Genomic DNA, 19,125 nt, shown 5'->3' with positions numbered 1-19,125 from the left:
CTATGCATAAAGCTTTACACATGCATAGATCTTAATCTATGCATGCATACTTAATGCATAGTGCCGGGGTACGGTTTAGTTTAGGCTAGCGTGGCTTGCATAGTGCTTTATGCATAAGCCTCATGCATAGCTTTATGCATAAGGCCTAGCATAGCTTGCATAGCGGCATAGTTTGCATAAGGCTTGCATAGCGGCATAGCTTGCATAAGCTTTTGTATGTATGCATTACTAATCCTTTCCTCACCTTTTTGTTGGTTTTGCAGGTCCTCTAATCCTCTCTTTCAACATCACGAAAAAGAGGTAAGTGCTTTTCTATCTTTCCTCTCTTTCCTCTATTACTATTGCACCCTTGAGTGCTGGAGATTTGTTTTGTAGGTTTGCACATAAGCTTTATGCATAGTGTTTTATGTATAAGCTTTATGCATGCTTTATGATAATGCCCATGCATGCTTTATGCATAAGCCTCATGCATAATAGCTTTATGCAGAAGGCCTCATGCATAGCTTTATGCTTAAGGCCTCATACATGCTTTATGCATAAGCTTTATGCATAAGGCCTCATGCATAGTTTTATGCTTAAGGCCTCATGCATATGCATGAGGCCTTATGCATAAATCTTTAAGCATAATGCTTCATGCATGAGGCCTTATGCATAATAAATCTTTAAGCATAATGCTTTATACATGAGGCCTTATGCATAAGCTTTATGCATAAGGCCTCATGCATAAAGCATTATGCTTAAAGCTTTAAGCATAAAGCTTATGCATAAGGCCTCATGCATAAAGCATTATTCTTAAAGCTTTATTATGCATAAGGCCTCATGCATAAAGAATTATGCTTAAAGATTTATGCATAAGGCCTCATGCATGCTTTATACATAAGCTTTAGCATAGCTTGCATAAGGCTTGCATAGCGGTGTAATTTCCATAAGGCTTGCATAGCACCATAGCTTGCATAAGCTTTTGTATGTATGCATTACTGATCCTTTCCTCACCCTTTTATTGGTTTTGTAGGTCCTCTAATCCTCTGTTTCAACATCACGAAAAAGAGGTAAGTGCTTTTCTATCTTTCCTCTATTATTATTGCACCCTTAGGTGCTGGGGATTTGCTTTGTAGGTTGGCGCATAAGCTTTATGCATAAGATTTATGCATAATGCTCATGCATGCTTTATGCATAATTCTTTATGCATAAGCCTCATGCATAGCTTTATGCATAGGATTTATGCATAAGGCCTCATGATGAATGCTTTATGCATAAGGCCTCCTGCATAGTTTTATGCTTAAGGCCTTATGCACAATGCTTTATGCATAAGCCTTATGTATAATTCTTTATGCATAAGGCCTCATGCATAAAGCATTATACTTAAAGCTTTATGCATAAGGCCTCATGCATGCTTTATGCGCATAAGCTTTAGCATAGCTTGCATAAGGCTTAGGGCTTGCAAGGGACTTGCATAGCGGCATAGCTTGCATAAGCTTCTGTATGTATGCATTACTAATCTTTTCCTCATTCTTTTGTTGGTTTTGTAGGTCCTCTAATCCTCTCTTTGAATATCACGAAAAAGAGATAAGTGCTTTCATTTCTTTCCTCTATTATTATTACACCCTTGGTGCTGGGGATTTGTTTTGTAGGTTTGTGCATATGCTTTATGCATAATGCTTTATGAATAATGCTCATGCATGCTTTATGCATAAGGCCTCATGCATAGCTTTATGCAAAAGGCCTCATGCATAGCTTTCTGCTGCATAAGCCCTATGCATAAGCTTTATGCATAAGGCCTCATGCATAGCTTTATGCTTAAGGCCTCATTTTTAAGGCCTTATGCATAGTGCTTTATGCATAAGGCCTCATGCATAGCTTTATGCTTTTTAAGGCCTCATGATTAAGGCCTTATGCATAGTGCTTTATGCATAAGCCTTATGTATAAGGTCTCATGCATAGTTTTATGCTTAAGGCCTTATGCATAGTGCTTTATGCATAAGCTTTATGCTTAAGGCCTCATGCATAGTGTTATGCATAAGACCTGATGCATGCTTTATGCGCATAAGGCAACTTGATGCATAATGCTTTATGCAAGGCTTGCGTAATAGCTTGCATAAGGTTTGCATAATGCATAGTGCTTTAAACATACTGCATAGTGTTTTAATATTATGCATATTACTTTAATGCTTGCATAAGGCTTCTCTAGCTTGCATAATATTTTTTTAATATTCTCTTTGTTTGTATAGATGTGGCATGGGTCCTTGTCCTTTTGTCCCACAGACCCATAGGTTGAGGCTCTCAACGACGGTTTGCTAGTGTAAGATTCCTCCCCAACCTCTTAGGATGTCCAATATCTTCCCCTGTAGAGTGAAATCCCTCTTTAGAAAAGATACTTATTGATAAATTTTTTATTATGAAAGTGTTACTTTCTTCATTATGGATTTTTATGCATAAAAGTATAATTTTTATTACAAAAAGAGTTACTTTCATCATATTGATTTTTATGCAAAAAAGTATGCATAAAAGAATATATTTTTTATTATAAAAGTGTTACTTTTATCATTATTGATTTCTATGCATAAAAGCATGCATAAAAGAATAATTTTTTTATATTAAAAGTGTGATTTTCATCATAAATGATTTTTATGCATAAATATATGCATAAAAGATATATTTTTTTATATTAAAAGTGTGATTTTTATCATAAATGTTTTTATGCATAAATTAGATGCATAAAAGAAATTCTTTTATATTAAAAGAGTGATTTTTATCATAAATCATTTTTATGCATAAACATATGCATAAAAGATATTTTTTTTATATTAAAAGTGTGATTTTTATCATAAATGATTTTATGCATAAAAGAAATTCTTTTATATTAAAAGAGTGATTTTCATCATAAATGATTTGTATGCATAAACATATGCATAAAAGATATTGTTTTTACATTAAAAGTGTGATTTTTATCATAAATGATTTTATGCATAAATTAGATGCATAAAAGAAATTCTTTTATATTAAAAGAGTGATTTTCATCATAAATGATTTGTATACATAAACATATGCATAAAAGATATTTTTTTATATTAAAAGTGTCATTTTCATCATAAATGATTTTATGCATAAATTAGATGCATAAGAGAAATTCTTTTATTCTAAAAGTGTAATTCCTACTAAATTGGATTTATGTATGGAAAGATGCATAAAGAAATTATTTTAATCCAAAAGTGTTATTCTCATCAATTTTGATTTTATGCATAGAAAGATGCATAAAGAAATCTATTTTTATTTCAAAAGAGTTATTTTCATCAATTTTAATTTTATGCCTAGAAAGATGCATAAAGAAATCTATTTTTAGTTCAAAAGAGTTATTTTCATCAATTTTGATTTTATGCATAGGAAGACACATAAAAGATTGATTTTTAATTCAAAAGTGTCATCCTCATTTAAAATAAATTTATGCATAGGAAGATGCATAAAAGATTGATTTTTATTTCGAAAGTGTTATTCTCCTTAAAATGGAATTTATGCATAAATAGATGCGTAAAGAAATCTTATATCAAAAATAAAAATTCTCTTGTATTCTATAAATAGATATGAGGATGTGAAACGAATCAGATAGATGAAAATGAACGAGGAATAGATGGAGATGTATGTATGTGAAGGATGTATGGATGTGGATGTATGAATGTGGATGTGAAAATGGATGTATGGATGTAGATATGGAATGTGGATATAGATGTCTGAATGTGAATGTGGATATGTGAATGTGGATATGGATGTAGATATGGAATGGGGATGTGGATGTCTAAATGTGAATGTGGATGTATAAATGTGGATATGGATGTAAGAATGTGGATGTATGTGAATGTGAATGTGGATGTGTAAATGTGGATATGGATGTAGATATGGAATGTGGATGTGGATGTATGTGAATGTGAATGTGGATATGGATGTAGATATGGAATGTGGATGTGGATGTCTAAATGTGAATGTGGATGTGTGAATATGGATATGGATGTAGATATGGAATGGGGATGTGGATGTCTAAATGTGAATGTGGATGTGTAAATGTGGATATGGATGTAAGAATGTGGATGTATGTGAATGTGAATGTGGATGTGTAAATGTGGATACGGATGTGGATATGGATGTAAGAATGTGGATGTATGTGAATGTGAATGTGGATGTGTGAATGTGGATATGGATGTATGGATGTGGATGTATGAATGTGGACGCATATGTGAATGTATGATATGGATGTATGGATGTAAATGTGAATGTGGATGTGGATGTATGAATGTGGATGTGGATGTGGATGTATGAATGTGGATGTGAAAATGGATGTATGGATGTAGATGTGAATGTGGATGTACGAATGTGGATGTGTATGTGGAATAATGAATGCAAATATGAATGTGAATGGATATGAAGTCGATATGAGCGAATGGATGAGATGAGATGTCATGTGAATCAGAATATGAATGAATAATATAAGATCTGAACGAATAAGATGTAATGAGAAATGGATGTGATGAGACGTAATGTAAATTAAGAAAGATAGGAATGGATGTTATGTGAAGTGAATGAATCTAATGTGATGGGATGGAAAATGATGTATCTGGTCAAGAATGGATACACATATGATTTGGATTTAGATTAAGTAATATGGATTGATGTGGAACAATCTGGAAAGATGTGAGTTCATTATAGAAACTGTATTTGTGAACTGTTTATAAATGACTGTTTTATGTCAAGAATGTTGGGGAAGCATTTTGACTATCTTGAGAATGTGGTCATGGAGACCTACCTGATAAAGTTGCAACAAATGACGGAGAGACAACGGAGGACGTCTCGCGTAGCAAGGTCAGCCGAGGTCTTGACTAGCCTTGGTTCGATTTAAATGGTGAGCTTCCAGTACGGTGGATGAGGGACCGATGAGGGACCAAGGAAGCGGCCTATGAGTGAAGCGCTAGGTGACCTGCGAAGGATCCTAGAGGGTGCTGACCATATGATGCTCGGGCTCTGGATCGCCAAAGATACCCACACGTGCATCGTGGAAGATATTTAGAACAAGGAGTAAGAGTTGTTTTCTGAAACCGGGCATGGATCTGGTTGATTAACCTTGCTGGTCCTCAACGGATGAATCCATGGCTCTTTTATATGGATCTGTTGTGGTTGATCTTGCTGATCTTCAACGAAGATTTCATCTTGATTTTTATAAGTGATTATATTGCCGGGTACTATGAGCTAGGAACTATTGAAAAGACCCCTGAGTAAACAGGTGGTGAGCGTTCTGGTTGCCAATGATGCCATAAGTACACCGATCAAGGAATGATTGGAAATAAGGATTCAACCAGAGATTTTGAGGATTGTGATCAGTGACACAATGGTTTCATTAAAGGATTGTTTTAAAGATAGCTGATGCTGAGAAAAAGGCAATTTCATATTGGGTGTGTAAGTGGTGTGACTAGTTTTATGTTTGCATGAACATCCGGCTAAGGGGCCTGGGAACTCTTTTTCCTAGTACCCGGGACAAAACCTAACCAAATTCCTAATTGGATCCCATCACTACAGTGGTTGGGCAGTTGGCTAACCCATGGGACTAGATGGGATTAGGCTGGACTGATGGATCCGTAAATCGAGACTCAATTTCTGTTTAGTTCGATAGATGAAGTAAATCCCAGACAAAAATTGTTCTATGGAAAAAGAATCAACGGCTATGCCTCTCAATGAGGAAAAGAGCGTTGGTCTCTATGATCCAAGTGCAATCTGCCCCTTGATCTAACTATGGAACTTACGAGTTCGGTCAGATCAATTCAGTTAGTTAAGGCTTTTGACTACGTTAGGGAAAAGTTATCCTAGTGGAATTGCCCGTGCTTTCCGGGCAAAGGAAGTTTTTTCGCGTTCGGTTTCGAAAAAACCGATGGATTAGTCTCTTGTCTGGATATCCATGGGCAAGGCCCTGAGTGTGGGATGCTGCCCCACGCAAGAAGTGCTACTTCCACTGCTAGCACCCCAGAATTCGTTGCGCAATGGGGTCAGGGATCTTATAGCTAGGGAGGTAGAGGGCATCTTTGGCTATACTCCCACCTCAAGCAGTTTTGGCAGCCTATGCAAGCAGGCACCCCTTTACCATCAGGTCTGTCGCCCAGAGCCCAACAGAGTCCCTTGCCAGGCACTTCACCTTCCTTTACATTCACCCCTCATCGATCAGCCCCAGTTAGTGCTACAACATCTCATACACCTCCACCTTCAGGAGATGCGACACCTCACAGTTATCATGGCTCTCATGAGAGTGGCAGTCATCGTCGTTGTTGGAAGGGTAGTCATGGAGATAGTTGTGGTCGTTGTTGTTGGGAGGGTAGTCGTGGAGATAGTGGCGGTCGTACCTCACACCGCACTAGCACTGACAGTGGAGGTAGAGGAGATAAAGGAGATAGAGGATGCCTAGGGAAGTGCTTTGGGGGTGGGGATAGTTCTTCAGAGTCATCACCACATCATGGTGATATATCATATTATGATATCACAGATGTGGGTGGCATAGTTGATGACTCTCAGAAGGAGGTGGTAAACTACTTGCTCCAAGTAGTTTTTGCACACTATAAAGACTACTTTATACATTTTAAGAAGCAATGGGAGAGCTTAGTGGATGATTGCATTAAAGCTTTCCACAAGAAGTATCCTAATCCTCACCACACGACTAAAGGTTTAACAGTAGATGGGCATGACACAAAATCAAAGACATACTTAAGAATAGGAGGTCTCTAGTAATAAGGAGACATGCAAAGGAGGAGAAAGCCTGAATAGATGCTGGTCAAAATGGACACGGTAAGCCATATACTACTCATAAGGGCAAGTGGAAGAAAGCCAAGAAGGATCTCTTAGAAGAAATAGTGAACCAGCAACAAAGAGTAGCGCGGCGAATACAAATGGAGTGATACGGATCGTCGCACTTTGGATCTGGAGGTCATGCATCATGGGAGGCCGAGTTTGTATGTATAGTTCAACTTCATGTCTTTTCTTTGTATTCTCTCTATTCGAGTTGTGTTATAATGTTTGTCTTATGATGTAGCATGACATTGTGGGTAGAGATCCTACCCCAACAGAGACTCGCTACCATCGTTGCTGCCCACAACAGAGGAGATACATGGGATTACCTTTACGAGATGAAGGGATCATCTCCGACGAACAATACAATCGAGCAAGGAGAACACCAATGTACATAATACTTTTTATTTTTATTTACAAAACATGTTTTGATCTCTATAATACTTTCTATTTTTATTTATATATATCTTCACTTTGTGTAGGCACAAGGTGGACAAGAAGGAGGATAAGATGACTCGGAGAGTGATGACTCCTCTAAGTAGTCGCCCACCAGTTTTTCTTCATGTATAGTTTTGGTTTATGCAACTATGTTTCTTTTTTAAGCCTCATGTGGCTACCTACCATCATGTATGGATAACTTCTTGGATATAAGATGAAATTTTTCATCTTCCTTATGTATCTATGTTTTTATTCAAGCCTTATGTGGCTACGATCATGTATGGACAAATTTTTGGATATTAAATGTAATTTCTCATCTTCTTTAATCAATATTCAAAGTGTGTTCACAAATATTTTTATACATATCTATCTTTAATTTGAGTTTTTATGTTTATATCTTTGGTGATCTTGATTCGTCTATGTACAAGTAAGCAAAACCTTAAACCAAAGAGCTGCCTGTGTAGAAAATGTAGCTGCATGTGCAAAAAATGCAGCTGTACATTTGCACACAGGTAGCTCTCTGGAAATTTTTTTTAATTCGGGAGCACATCTATATGCGCATCTATAATGGAGGCTATAAGCACGTCTATACTAATATAGATGCACTTATAGACGCACATATAGATGCATGTATAGACGCTTGTTCGGTAGATGCAATTTTAGATGCGCTTATAAATGTGCCCGTAATATTTTAAACCACGTTGTCAAAACGCGTCTATAAACACGCCTACGATTGCTTTTCCTTGTAGTGATAAGTGGTAGGTTTTTCATTCTTGTCTCCATAAATTTTTCAATGTTTTTAATCCTACATGATACTCTTGCAAATTCTTACATGCTACTAGACACTTCTCACTTAAGAATTATTGAAATTAAAACTCTCAATTTAGAACATGAGAAAGTTCACAAGTAGTAAGTTTCCAACATAGAAATCCAAGTACTCGACAATTGTTTGAGAGAATCCCACAAGTAAAGTATCAGGATTTTGGGCTTCCTCTTCTCATATATCGTGATTTGGTATATTTGGTGCTCCCTAATGATTGGTAGCACATGGAAAATTATTTCACAAGTAACAAGTTTCTAATGATTCTCCCTCATGTTGATTAGCCTAAATTTCCACAAGTAGTAAAAAATTCCCATGTGTTGATACACTCATCTGCATATAGGAATCAAAGAAAAATGAACAAGAGCATTTAATGCTTCTTAGACATAAATATTTCCCATCATTTTCACACATATCAAATAATTAAAGTTTTTTGTATAATAAAACTCATATTCCTATGTGTTGAATCCACATTGTCATGTGTCAATTTATGTAATAAAAATAAAATATGATACCACATCTTCATCTTAGAACTTTATAATTTTATTAAAATACAAAAATCCTTCCTATATTTCTCGAAACTTTTAAGAAGAATTGTAATTGACATAAAATAGAGAATGGTTTTTTTTCATGAGGTCTTATTCCATTCCTAGTCCCACACATGAATTTCACATGGGAAATTCACCTGGCTACACACACCATACTTCTCACCACACACACAACCGAATACCACAAGGGGGTATCACCCTTCCAAATATTGGCAACTTTGTAGAGGTAGTGGACAAGCCGCAAGGTGAACGCCTTCACAAACGATGTTAGAAACAACCTATCTTCTTACGTGGAAAAACCATTAACGCCACCTTTCACAATATTCCATTCACATGAAACCCCTTATAAAAGTGCTTTCCTATGCCACACATTGCTAAACCTACTCATTTCCATATAATAAATCACAACCATATATACATATACATTTCCAATGCTCTCATGGAGCCCAATACCACCAAGTTATTGGCTACATCGATGTACAAAATCAGGGAAATAAAAAACCATACGTTAGCGTAACGAAGTGATGATCATGGAATACGAAACAAAATTGAACTCGAAAGTAAATATATTAATCTGTCTACAATATTTCATCTTAAAAATGAAAAAAAGGTGGTATCAATATTGTTTATTATACTGGCTAAGTAAACTTAATCCAATCATATATGTTCTCAAAAATACCAAGTACAAAAGTTTTGATACTTTACCAAAAGTTTGAGTGCAAGCTTATAGCATTTTTATACCAAACTCTACTACAACTCAACATCATCTTCAGTAATTTCCTTACTCTTGTTGTTCTTCAATTAAACTTTGCAATTAGCAAGTGTCCACTTGATCAATACATCTAAAATCTCTTCTTCCTCACTTAATTTACTAAATCAAAAAAGCCTTTTATGTTTTTCTTTTGTAAGTTGCTACTAACATAACCTGCTAAGCTATTATACATGTAGTCAATATCATGCTCACCCATCAACTTCAAAGTTGTTTCCTCCTTCTCACATATACTTGTGCATGCTCAACCTACAAAAAGGCACCAAAATAAGTCTTTAAGTAATTCTATTAATTTATCATTACTAATCTCATAAAAACTTTCAATTTTTCTAGCATTACAAGAATGCTAAAGTCCTTGGAAAAAAAAAGTAAAAAACCTGGAATTTATTAGATGTAGCCATCATTTGTTTTCTTGGTATCTATATAAATATTTGTGTATATATACCTGAATGCCAACATTATCCTTGCACCTAGTAGGTATTTTAACAAGTCTCCTTGACTTTGATTCTCCTTTGATTTTAGTTTTACTTCCTTATCAATATCCATGAAAATATATTTTCTTTCATGAAAGAAAGATATTTATGGTTGGGCCACTATCTAGAAGAGTACCTTGCCTAGTTTGTGCCATGAAAGAATGGTCCACCACTAGGTGTGCACAGTCCTTATTAAAACTCTAGAGCCACTTATTAACAAGAAAATAATATTTCATGGATATTATAACTATTTGCTTTTTTTATGTACATAAGAAATTCGTGTAGCTCAAACTCTACACACGCATCCCACTCTTAACCAAACCATTTAGTTTAAGGAAAATTTCCACTATAGTACCCATCACACTTAACCAATCCACTTGGTTCAAGGTAGCTTTCCACTACACTTGGATTCACTTTCTAAGGGTATGGCTAGATTCGTGGAGGCACACCCAGTCTTTGGTGAACAACATCCCAACTTTTTTACCTAAGGAATCATCCTAAGGATTCACTTCCTAAGAGTATTGCTAGATTGGTGGAGGCACACCTAGTCTTTGGTGAACAACTTCTCGACTTGTTTACCTAGGGAACCATCCCATTATTATATTATTTAAAAAATTATTCGATGCCATATTACTTCAATAGACTAGCTTATCGGAGTTGGAAAATTCTCGTGTCTTGTGGTGGGTGCACCTGAGTTGCAGTATCGCCACTCTCAGCCAAGACTTCATTTCATGCAACCTATCTGGTTGCATCTACATAGATAATGCGAGATAATTATTCTTCAGCCAGACACAACCACACTAGATGCACTGTCAAGGGTGAGTTCATCATGTCACCAAGGATACTTGTTTATTAGATTAGTCTGAACCCCCCCAAGCATCATGGATATTTCTAATATAGGTCTAGGTAATAATATTTATTTTGTCTTTATTTCCAAGGAAAAAAGAAGGTGAGCCTAAAAAATATTCATACCTTCAAACCATTTTCACTTTGAGTAGATGTCTTGATTATAGTTATTTGTGGGGTAGATGTAAGGTTAGGGTACACACTTTTGTTTACTCTCTCTGAAAATAGGACATCAACGCAAGGAGAAAAAAATCTTAGGCAGGGTATCTCGACGATCAAGATATAAACATCAATAATAACTTGACATGTGCCCCCCAAGCCAAAATCCCAATATCTCGATCAAGATACCAAAACAACCACCATGCCAGCGGGCTTGGAAGGTTTGTCACATGAACCATGCCACTAAAACACATCACCACCATTAGGGGAAGGTTGAGGTCTATAGGGGCCCTTTAAGATGCCATGTGCTTAAAAGGTTATTAAGGAAAAGAGCCAATCGTGTGATGCCATGTATACAAAAATGTTGGGTGATTAAAGGTGGTCAAAAGATTCTCTAGAAGATGCCTTTTTGTACTTTTCATTTCCAAAAAGTGGAGGGGGAAGTTTTTGAAATTTCGGACGTCCATAACTTCTACATATGAGCTCAAAATTTGTCGGAGATTACAGATCCAGAATCTACTCGTCGAGCTCTTTTCATAGATATGTCACATGATATAGTTTTGCTCGCTCGATTTCAAATTCAATTTTGGCGGGAAACTTTGAAATTCAAACTTCTAGCCGTTTAAAGAACAAGAAGGTATCTAAAGTCAAAGAAACTTAATGTTTTAACAAAAGTTCATTAAAATCATAATATGGCAGCTGAAAGGGCCCCTATAGACCTCAACCTTTCCCTAATGCTTGATCTATTGATTAAGGAATGTAGGCCACTGGGATCCACATCAATGCCATAAGGGATCTCAATCCACATGCCCACTTGAATGTACGTTAAGCATAAACAGTGATGCCATCTCGATCGATCTGTCCAACATGGGCAACTGTAGGGTGCTTTTTGACATTGGAGTTTGAAGAGAGAGGAGAGCTAGCATGGCAGTGCTACAAAGTGTTCAGCGTTCTTATATAGTTAACAAGAAGAGGAACTCTGCGACGCTTTGGCTGCTCAATGGGCTATTGTGGCAGCCATAAGTAGCTCCCAAATGAAGGGTAAGGCGAGTGCCACATCTTGCATCCTTTCCATAGCACCACATGCACGTAGAGTTGGGTCTATTAAATGGCAAAGTTTAGATGCCAATGAGGATGGTGCTTTGTGGGCGAGTAGTGGTCGTGTAGCTAGGCATGATCGTCTACTAGATGAAACTACTAGAGCCTTGATAGAAAGTTTTAGGGATGAAAATTATCGTGCCTCGCCAATTTCTAAGAACTCTTTGCATAATAAGAGAGTGACAAGAGCAGTGTTCATTGAGCACGGTGCTTTATTTCTTGAAATGACCCAAACAATGTTGTATTCTCAGTTTGTGGCATCATATCTAGAGCTTAAAATTGGGCCAAGGTCATTTGAGGGGTGTAAGCCTTGGTTTGTGAGGTGCTCATGACAACGTGACACATGTTGTTGTCGCTACCATGTTGAGTTCTAACTTTTTTATGATGTGTTTTGTTCTCTTAGTGGGCATAGAGAGTTGCCTTGTAGTCCTTGTGATTTCATCCACTCTCTTTTGTGTGCACACATGGAGGATGCCTAGTTCCATAGGATGCCTTGTGTGGAGAGCAATTGCACATCATGTGTTTCACTTGCACATCTATAGATGGTAGATCTTAATGCAAGTGACCAAGAGATAGTGCCATGGCGATGCTATGAGTATGTGACCGACTAGCTCCAGAGTGGTGGCAATCCAAGAAGTTGCAGCTCGTGGGCAAACATACACCACATTGTCACTTCACAACCACATTTAGGGAGAAGATCTACCCCTATATACGGCATAGTCATTGTGGTGGCAAGTGGTAGGATCGTCAGTTCTCCGAGCATGCCTGGAAGAGTTTCCTATTGGTGTGGTCGCCTTTGTGGTTGATTTTGCAGAGAACAACAACTTCACACCTTTTCAAGAGATATAATCTGAGTATTACTCCTCGGAGCAGGTAATGGTTATATTTCATAATATTATTTTTGTGTTTGAGCTATATTACTTATTTGATTTTTTGTGTCCTAATCATCTCTCTTGCTTACCTCACCAGGTTGCTATTAGGGTCCACATTAGCTATTGACATGCAGAGGCCCATGTAAATGGGATAGCGAGTACCCTCGATGCCTGTGTGATTATTCGAGAGTATCATTTCTATATCAGTGTGATGATCGTTCACATGATGCACATTTTATGCAACACTATTTTCGTCTCCATGATGATTTTTTACGAGATTGTGGGATCACATGTGGCTAGTGATGGGTTTGGTCAAATGGCTGTGGTGCACAATTCAAGTCGTCACTCATGACAGTTCTATTGACTCTACAAATAGTACTTACAGTTCTCTTATATTCGTAAATTAAACTAAATTCACTAGAACATCTTAAAGAAAACAATAACTAAGACTTTGTTTCATGGGTTTATAGGAGGCATGTGCAATCTAGTATCCCAATAATTTGGTCATTCTTTGAGACTGGTCTCACGGGAAGGGAGAGCATGATGGTGTGGGCGCATGTGTAAAGTGTCCTGAGACGTCATCAACTACGGCATGATGCTAAGCAATTAGGAGATGTAGGCCACGTGGTTGAGTGGTGCTCCCAACATTTGTGTGGGAGTGTAGCATCATCGTATCATCCCAAACGTGATGCTTGGATTGTTAGGAGATTTTTTTAGCATGTGGATGGTGGCATGATTGATTGTAGAGCCTCCCATGATTGTGACACAGTACCTGGTACCTTGGTCTTACATTCCATCAGGAGCACGTGCATGGCAGCCCCCACGACTTACACACTACGGTTTGCATGATTTTGTGGAGCACGTATGGATGGCGATTGGTCACATTGTGCCTCGAGAGGATGGGCAAATGCATGGATACAGACAGTTATCTCCCCCAAGCATCCTTCACATCCAGTGTTGTCTGATAAGCACACAGGTCCTGTGTTTATGGCCAGCTATGATTACCTCATACATTTGCTACAGGAGGGTGATGTATTTGCTATTATTTCCGGTGAGGGTAATAGCGAGGGAGTAGACTACTATATGATGAGTTGCACTAGGCCAAAGTGCATCCTTAACCAAGATACAGTGGATGATCATGGGTTTTCTTTTGATGCCTATAGCATGATTATGGTAGGCCGGTTCTACTAGCAGATTCAACTTCATCAGGGAACTCTTAAGTTCCATCAGTGGAAGTGGGAGTTAGAGGCATTTCAGTTCTCTCATCTAGTGGTTGCTACTAGGCTCGCTCTTGATCGAGTATAGAGCCAAAAATAGAGTTCTCACTCTCGTTTTTGGCTTCCAGTGGATGACCATGAGAGAGCATTCTAGAGCATTTGAGAGCTAGAGAGGGTGCTGCTGAGACTAGATCTCTATCTTGATAAGTGACTAAACTCAGACTAGCTTTGGGTTGATTCACTTACATTGTACTTAGATTTATTGGCAATGACTAACCTCAGAATAGCTGGGGTAGCTCATTTTCATTATGCCTTGATCTTTAGAGTTAGTGGCTAAACCCAGAGTGGTGGGGTTAGCTCACATTCTAATCTACTTAGTTGATGTTTTTATCATTGATTTTTTTCATTATTGAGGATCATTGCATTTTAGTTGATGTTCATGGTTTTTTTATTTTTTTAACACTTTGGCTATCATATTGTTTGTTGAAAATCCCCATGCCATCATACCCAAACATGCTCCATTGTTGGGAAGCAAACTTTGCAAGCATATGGGGGGGACCCACATCAGAGCAAGTTTGGTCCCCATCAGAGCAGGTTTGGACCCACCCCCACATCAGAGCAGGTTTGGTCCCCATCGGAGCCTGTTTGGGTATGATGGTATGGGGAAGAGGGGGAATTTTCCATGGCCTCTTAAGCACCAAGAGACTTGAAAACTCTGCAACACTCGGCGCTAATTTTGCTAACCCAAACATGCTCCGTTGGTGACCAAACTTTGCAAGCATGTGGGGGTGGGTCCCCCTACACGCTTGCAAAGCTTGGTCACCATCGGAGCATGTTTGGTTATGATGGTATGGGGAAGAGAAGGATTTTCCATGGCCTCTTAAGAACCAAGAGACTTGAAAAATCTGCACTAGGTGCTAATTACTAACCTAAACATGCTCTGATGGTGACCAAACTTTGCAAGCATGTGGAGTTGGGTCCTAGAACCATGCATACATTCGGCTATTCATCTTGCGAATCCTAAAATGTATGCCATGTGACCTCGATCAAGATTATAAAACCCCAAAGTTTTTTTCCCCTCGTTCTCTCACGTCGTTTTCACTATTTCACTCTCGCTTCTCTCTTGGATTGAAGCTCAATTAGTGGGCTTTGAATCCAATGTTAGTGGTATTTTAGAGCTTCATTACTACTAGATTAGTATTTTTTTAACACTAGGCATTAGACCTTTCACATTGGCCCACCCGTCTATGTTAGGCTTAGGGTCTAGCATAGAGTCACGCAAGAAGGGCAACTCTTCTATATTGTGGACCTCACAGATAGACTGTGAGTTTGCAGAGCGGCTATCCATAGGAGTGCTAGAGATCACACCATCGACTTTACATATCGTGTCATACTTGGAGGCGATTCTATCATCACTTATTAGCCTTCATGATGTTTTTAATGTAGATGACACTACAACAAACAAAGAGTACATCTACATGAAGAGCCGTAAAAATTTCAAAGGATCTAAAAATGAAAAAAAAGCATTCACGCAACTATATGTGTGGCTACCAGTACGCGGCTATAGCCTTGCAAATAACTGCACTAATAACCTTGCTTATAGCCAAGATTACAATAGCACTTATAGCTTGCACATAAACTAGCTTACAGCAACATGTATAGCCGCGTACTATCTGTGAAAAAAATGGGAAAAGAATGGGTGAGAAATGTGAGGACATTTGTCTCCACAAATCTCACCCATTATTTCTTCATTTTAAAAACAATCACATAATTTAAGCTTTTTTTACAAACACTTAACACAATTTTTTTTTGCAAAACAACAATGTCATGGTTTTTATTGCTTGCAAATTATATACAAAGTTGCAAAATACATAAAGTGTTGATGTCCCAAAAATGAATAAAGATGAAGGCACTAATTAAATTAATTTATTGTGGTGCATATTGTGTTTATCTTCATCTTCATCTTTTCCCACAAGGGGGTATCACCCTTCTCCAAATATTGGCCACTTTTTAGGGTAGTGGAAAAGCTGCAGGACGAACCCCACAAGTTAGTTGCTCGATCGATTGGATTGAACAACCTTACGCAACTTTGGTAGAACTGGGCCTTGCAACAAGTAGAGTCAAGATCTTTGATATCCATGGCAGCCATCGTCCCTAATCTAGAGTGTGAATTTGAAATATAACCATTGCACACTTTTGTCGCTATGCAAGATCACCTAAGAGGAGTGTGAAAGAAAACATTGCACACTGTTGTCGCTATGCAAGATCACCTAAGAAGAGTGTGGAAGAAAGTGCCATGATGATCGAACGATGATGGCCTAAGAAGGTGTGTGGATGGGAGCCCTCAATGCCCACTTGCACGTGAACACACCCTTAGTATAAGGTGTCCCCAAGAGGATTTGAACTCAGAAACTCCTGTGGGAAGTCTAAAGTCTTATCCACTAGGCTACCACCTTCGAGATAGAACGGTGCCTAATTAATTTCTAGTATACATCACACTTGAATCAATGTTTGATGTGGATACATGTTCGCCTAGTGTGTGAGCATAAAAATACAACATTCATCCATCTATATATCTAACCTCCATTTCCACCTCTTGCATTGTTTTCTTAAACTAGTTGAGAACACTCGTGAGAACATCATATCAAGAGCATAAAAGAACTTATGCAAGACAATAGAATTGAGATGAGGCATTGAGAGTGGCTTCAAGAAAATAGGTATATAACTATCCAGTGTTGGTTTAGGGTAAAATCTAAGTAAGAGGTTATAATCCAAAATACTAACACACAAACTACTCCCAATCCATGTAATCTACTAGAGGTACAATCCATCACTATGAACATCATCTCATTTTTCCAATAAAACCAAAACCCTCAACTATCATTATATACATGTGTAAAGTGGTTATGACAAATCATATCATCTACTCTGTATGAAGAGAGAACTTAATAATATACATATCTTACAACTACATAGAGTAGATACCTTTAACAAAGCATTTCCTACATGAAGCCTGACCTCAATGAATATGGAAGTGCACTCTTTTACAAAGATTCTTCACCCCTAGTAACACTTGACATCCATAATTGGAAGCTCTGAAACTAGCTTAGGTAGCTTGCCTCACCATTAATACATCAGGATGCCTCAATGACATTGTAATTACATCAAGATCAATGATCCATCCACATAGTTTATTTCAACCAAGTTCCCTTGAAGCTTCCTCTTAGTTCACTATTCTTAATAGTCCTCTTTAATAAATACTCGTGACTATGGCATCCTCTTGGTGCCGCTTTTAGGATGTCTCTTAAATGATTCCAACTTGGTGCATCCTTTCTTTATGTAAATCATCTTGAGACCAATAATAATCCAAACTTTCTAAAGGACTCCTTCACAAACAAAGTAGTTTCTTAAGGGTCCTTACCCATTAACCCTCTGTAATCAATAGGTAGATCCTCCTAACAATTTGATTCCTTCAAGTCTGGCATTTCCTAGTGATCAACTTAACAATAATCTCCACTTGGCCTTCATCACAATCCCAACCGGTCTAGGCACCCACTAGCAACATTGCTTTATCTCTTAATTAAACCTTCTTTTTGGAGGTTGTGTAGCCCTTCTTCTTCAAGGGTCCTTTGATGGTGACCTCAAACATGCGTCCAGTATCTTCCCCTGTAGTCAAATCCCTCTTCAGAAATATAAAAGATCTTGTTTCTACTAGTTTTGGCCTAGAGAGAAAAAATCTTCTAGAGAGTGGTAATTCAATTTTTAAATATTTTTGGATGGAAAAATATCTCTTCTTATTAAAATAAATTTCCCCGAAATAGAAGTTCAAAAAGATTTTCAGAAGGTAAGTATAATCTGTTCAAGATGCCTTATCCTGAGGTCAAGATTTTTTCAAAATTTTAAATTAAGGTTTCTATGGGCCAATAAGATTCATCCAAATGTGTGGAGGAGATAAATGGAAGAAATAAAAAAAATTCCCCCAAAAATGAGTAAATACTCACATAAGATGAAGAGTTGACTAAGAACAAGGTTATTAGTTAAAAAAGAGAGATATTTAGAAGAAATGATGCATTTTTGATACCTCAGTATGGGGGAATTCCCCTCATGAAGGAGGCACCTATTTCACATGTGGGGGAGAGTTTTAAACTCCCAAATAATGAGATATTTTTATCTCTCCTCTCTCTTGTTTTAACTAGATCCAAAAAGTGAGCTAAACTGACCTAAAAATGGTCAAAAATTGACCAAACTGATCTAGAAAATTCTAAAATTAGTTTGCTTGGTTAGAGGCTCACTTTTCCCTATAAATAGAAGCCTCCCCCTTTGTTGAAGCTTAATAATGTTTTTTGCACTATTACCCTGCTTCTCCCAAGAGCCAAAAACTGTGAATTTACTCATAATTCATTAGTTTTTGACCTTCCTTCTTCTAAAGATTGGTGGCCACTCTTGTTTCAAACAAGAGTAGATCCCTCAAACCATCAAGCCAAAGGAAAGCTCTCAAATTCTCCTTGTAAGTTGGAGATTCTTCTCTTTTCTATTTCATTTTATGGTTTTTATGATTTTTGTCTTCTCTAAAATGATTATGATGTTATGCCTCATTGAAAAAAGGCATTCCCCTCTCTTCTTTAGTAAATCCAACCATTCTTTATCCTAGATGAATGATTAATGGATAAAATCAAGTTTTTCATAATGTTTCGCTTTGATAAGTAGAAAATGTTTACATTAGAATGATTTAAATACTCTTGGTGAACTTCCAATTAGTTTTAGAGAATTAAAAATTGAAAAATGGTCAGCCATACAAAGGAGGTTATGGCGAAATTTTCTAAAATTATGAAAAATAAGTGTTAATTTTTTTTATTCAAAAAGAGTAATTCCCATCGTATATGTAATCTTAAAGTGTTAATTTTCATCCTAGGTATAAGAAAATGCATACTAAAAATATTTTATTAAAAAAGTGTTACTTTCTTTAGAATTAAATTCCATGCATAGAAGGAAGTATATTGAAATTATTATTTTGATTATAAAAGTGTGATTTTCATCATAAATGATTTGTATGCACAAACATATGCATAAAA

The sequence above is a fragment of the Cibotium barometz genome, chromosome 9, assembly GCF_041138505.1.
Source record: "Cibotium barometz isolate CiBa-2024 chromosome 9, ASM4113850v1, whole genome shotgun sequence".
Taxonomy (NCBI): Eukaryota; Viridiplantae; Streptophyta; class Polypodiopsida; order Cyatheales; family Cibotiaceae; genus Cibotium; species Cibotium barometz.
Note: the sequence above shows the minus strand (reverse complement) of the source record.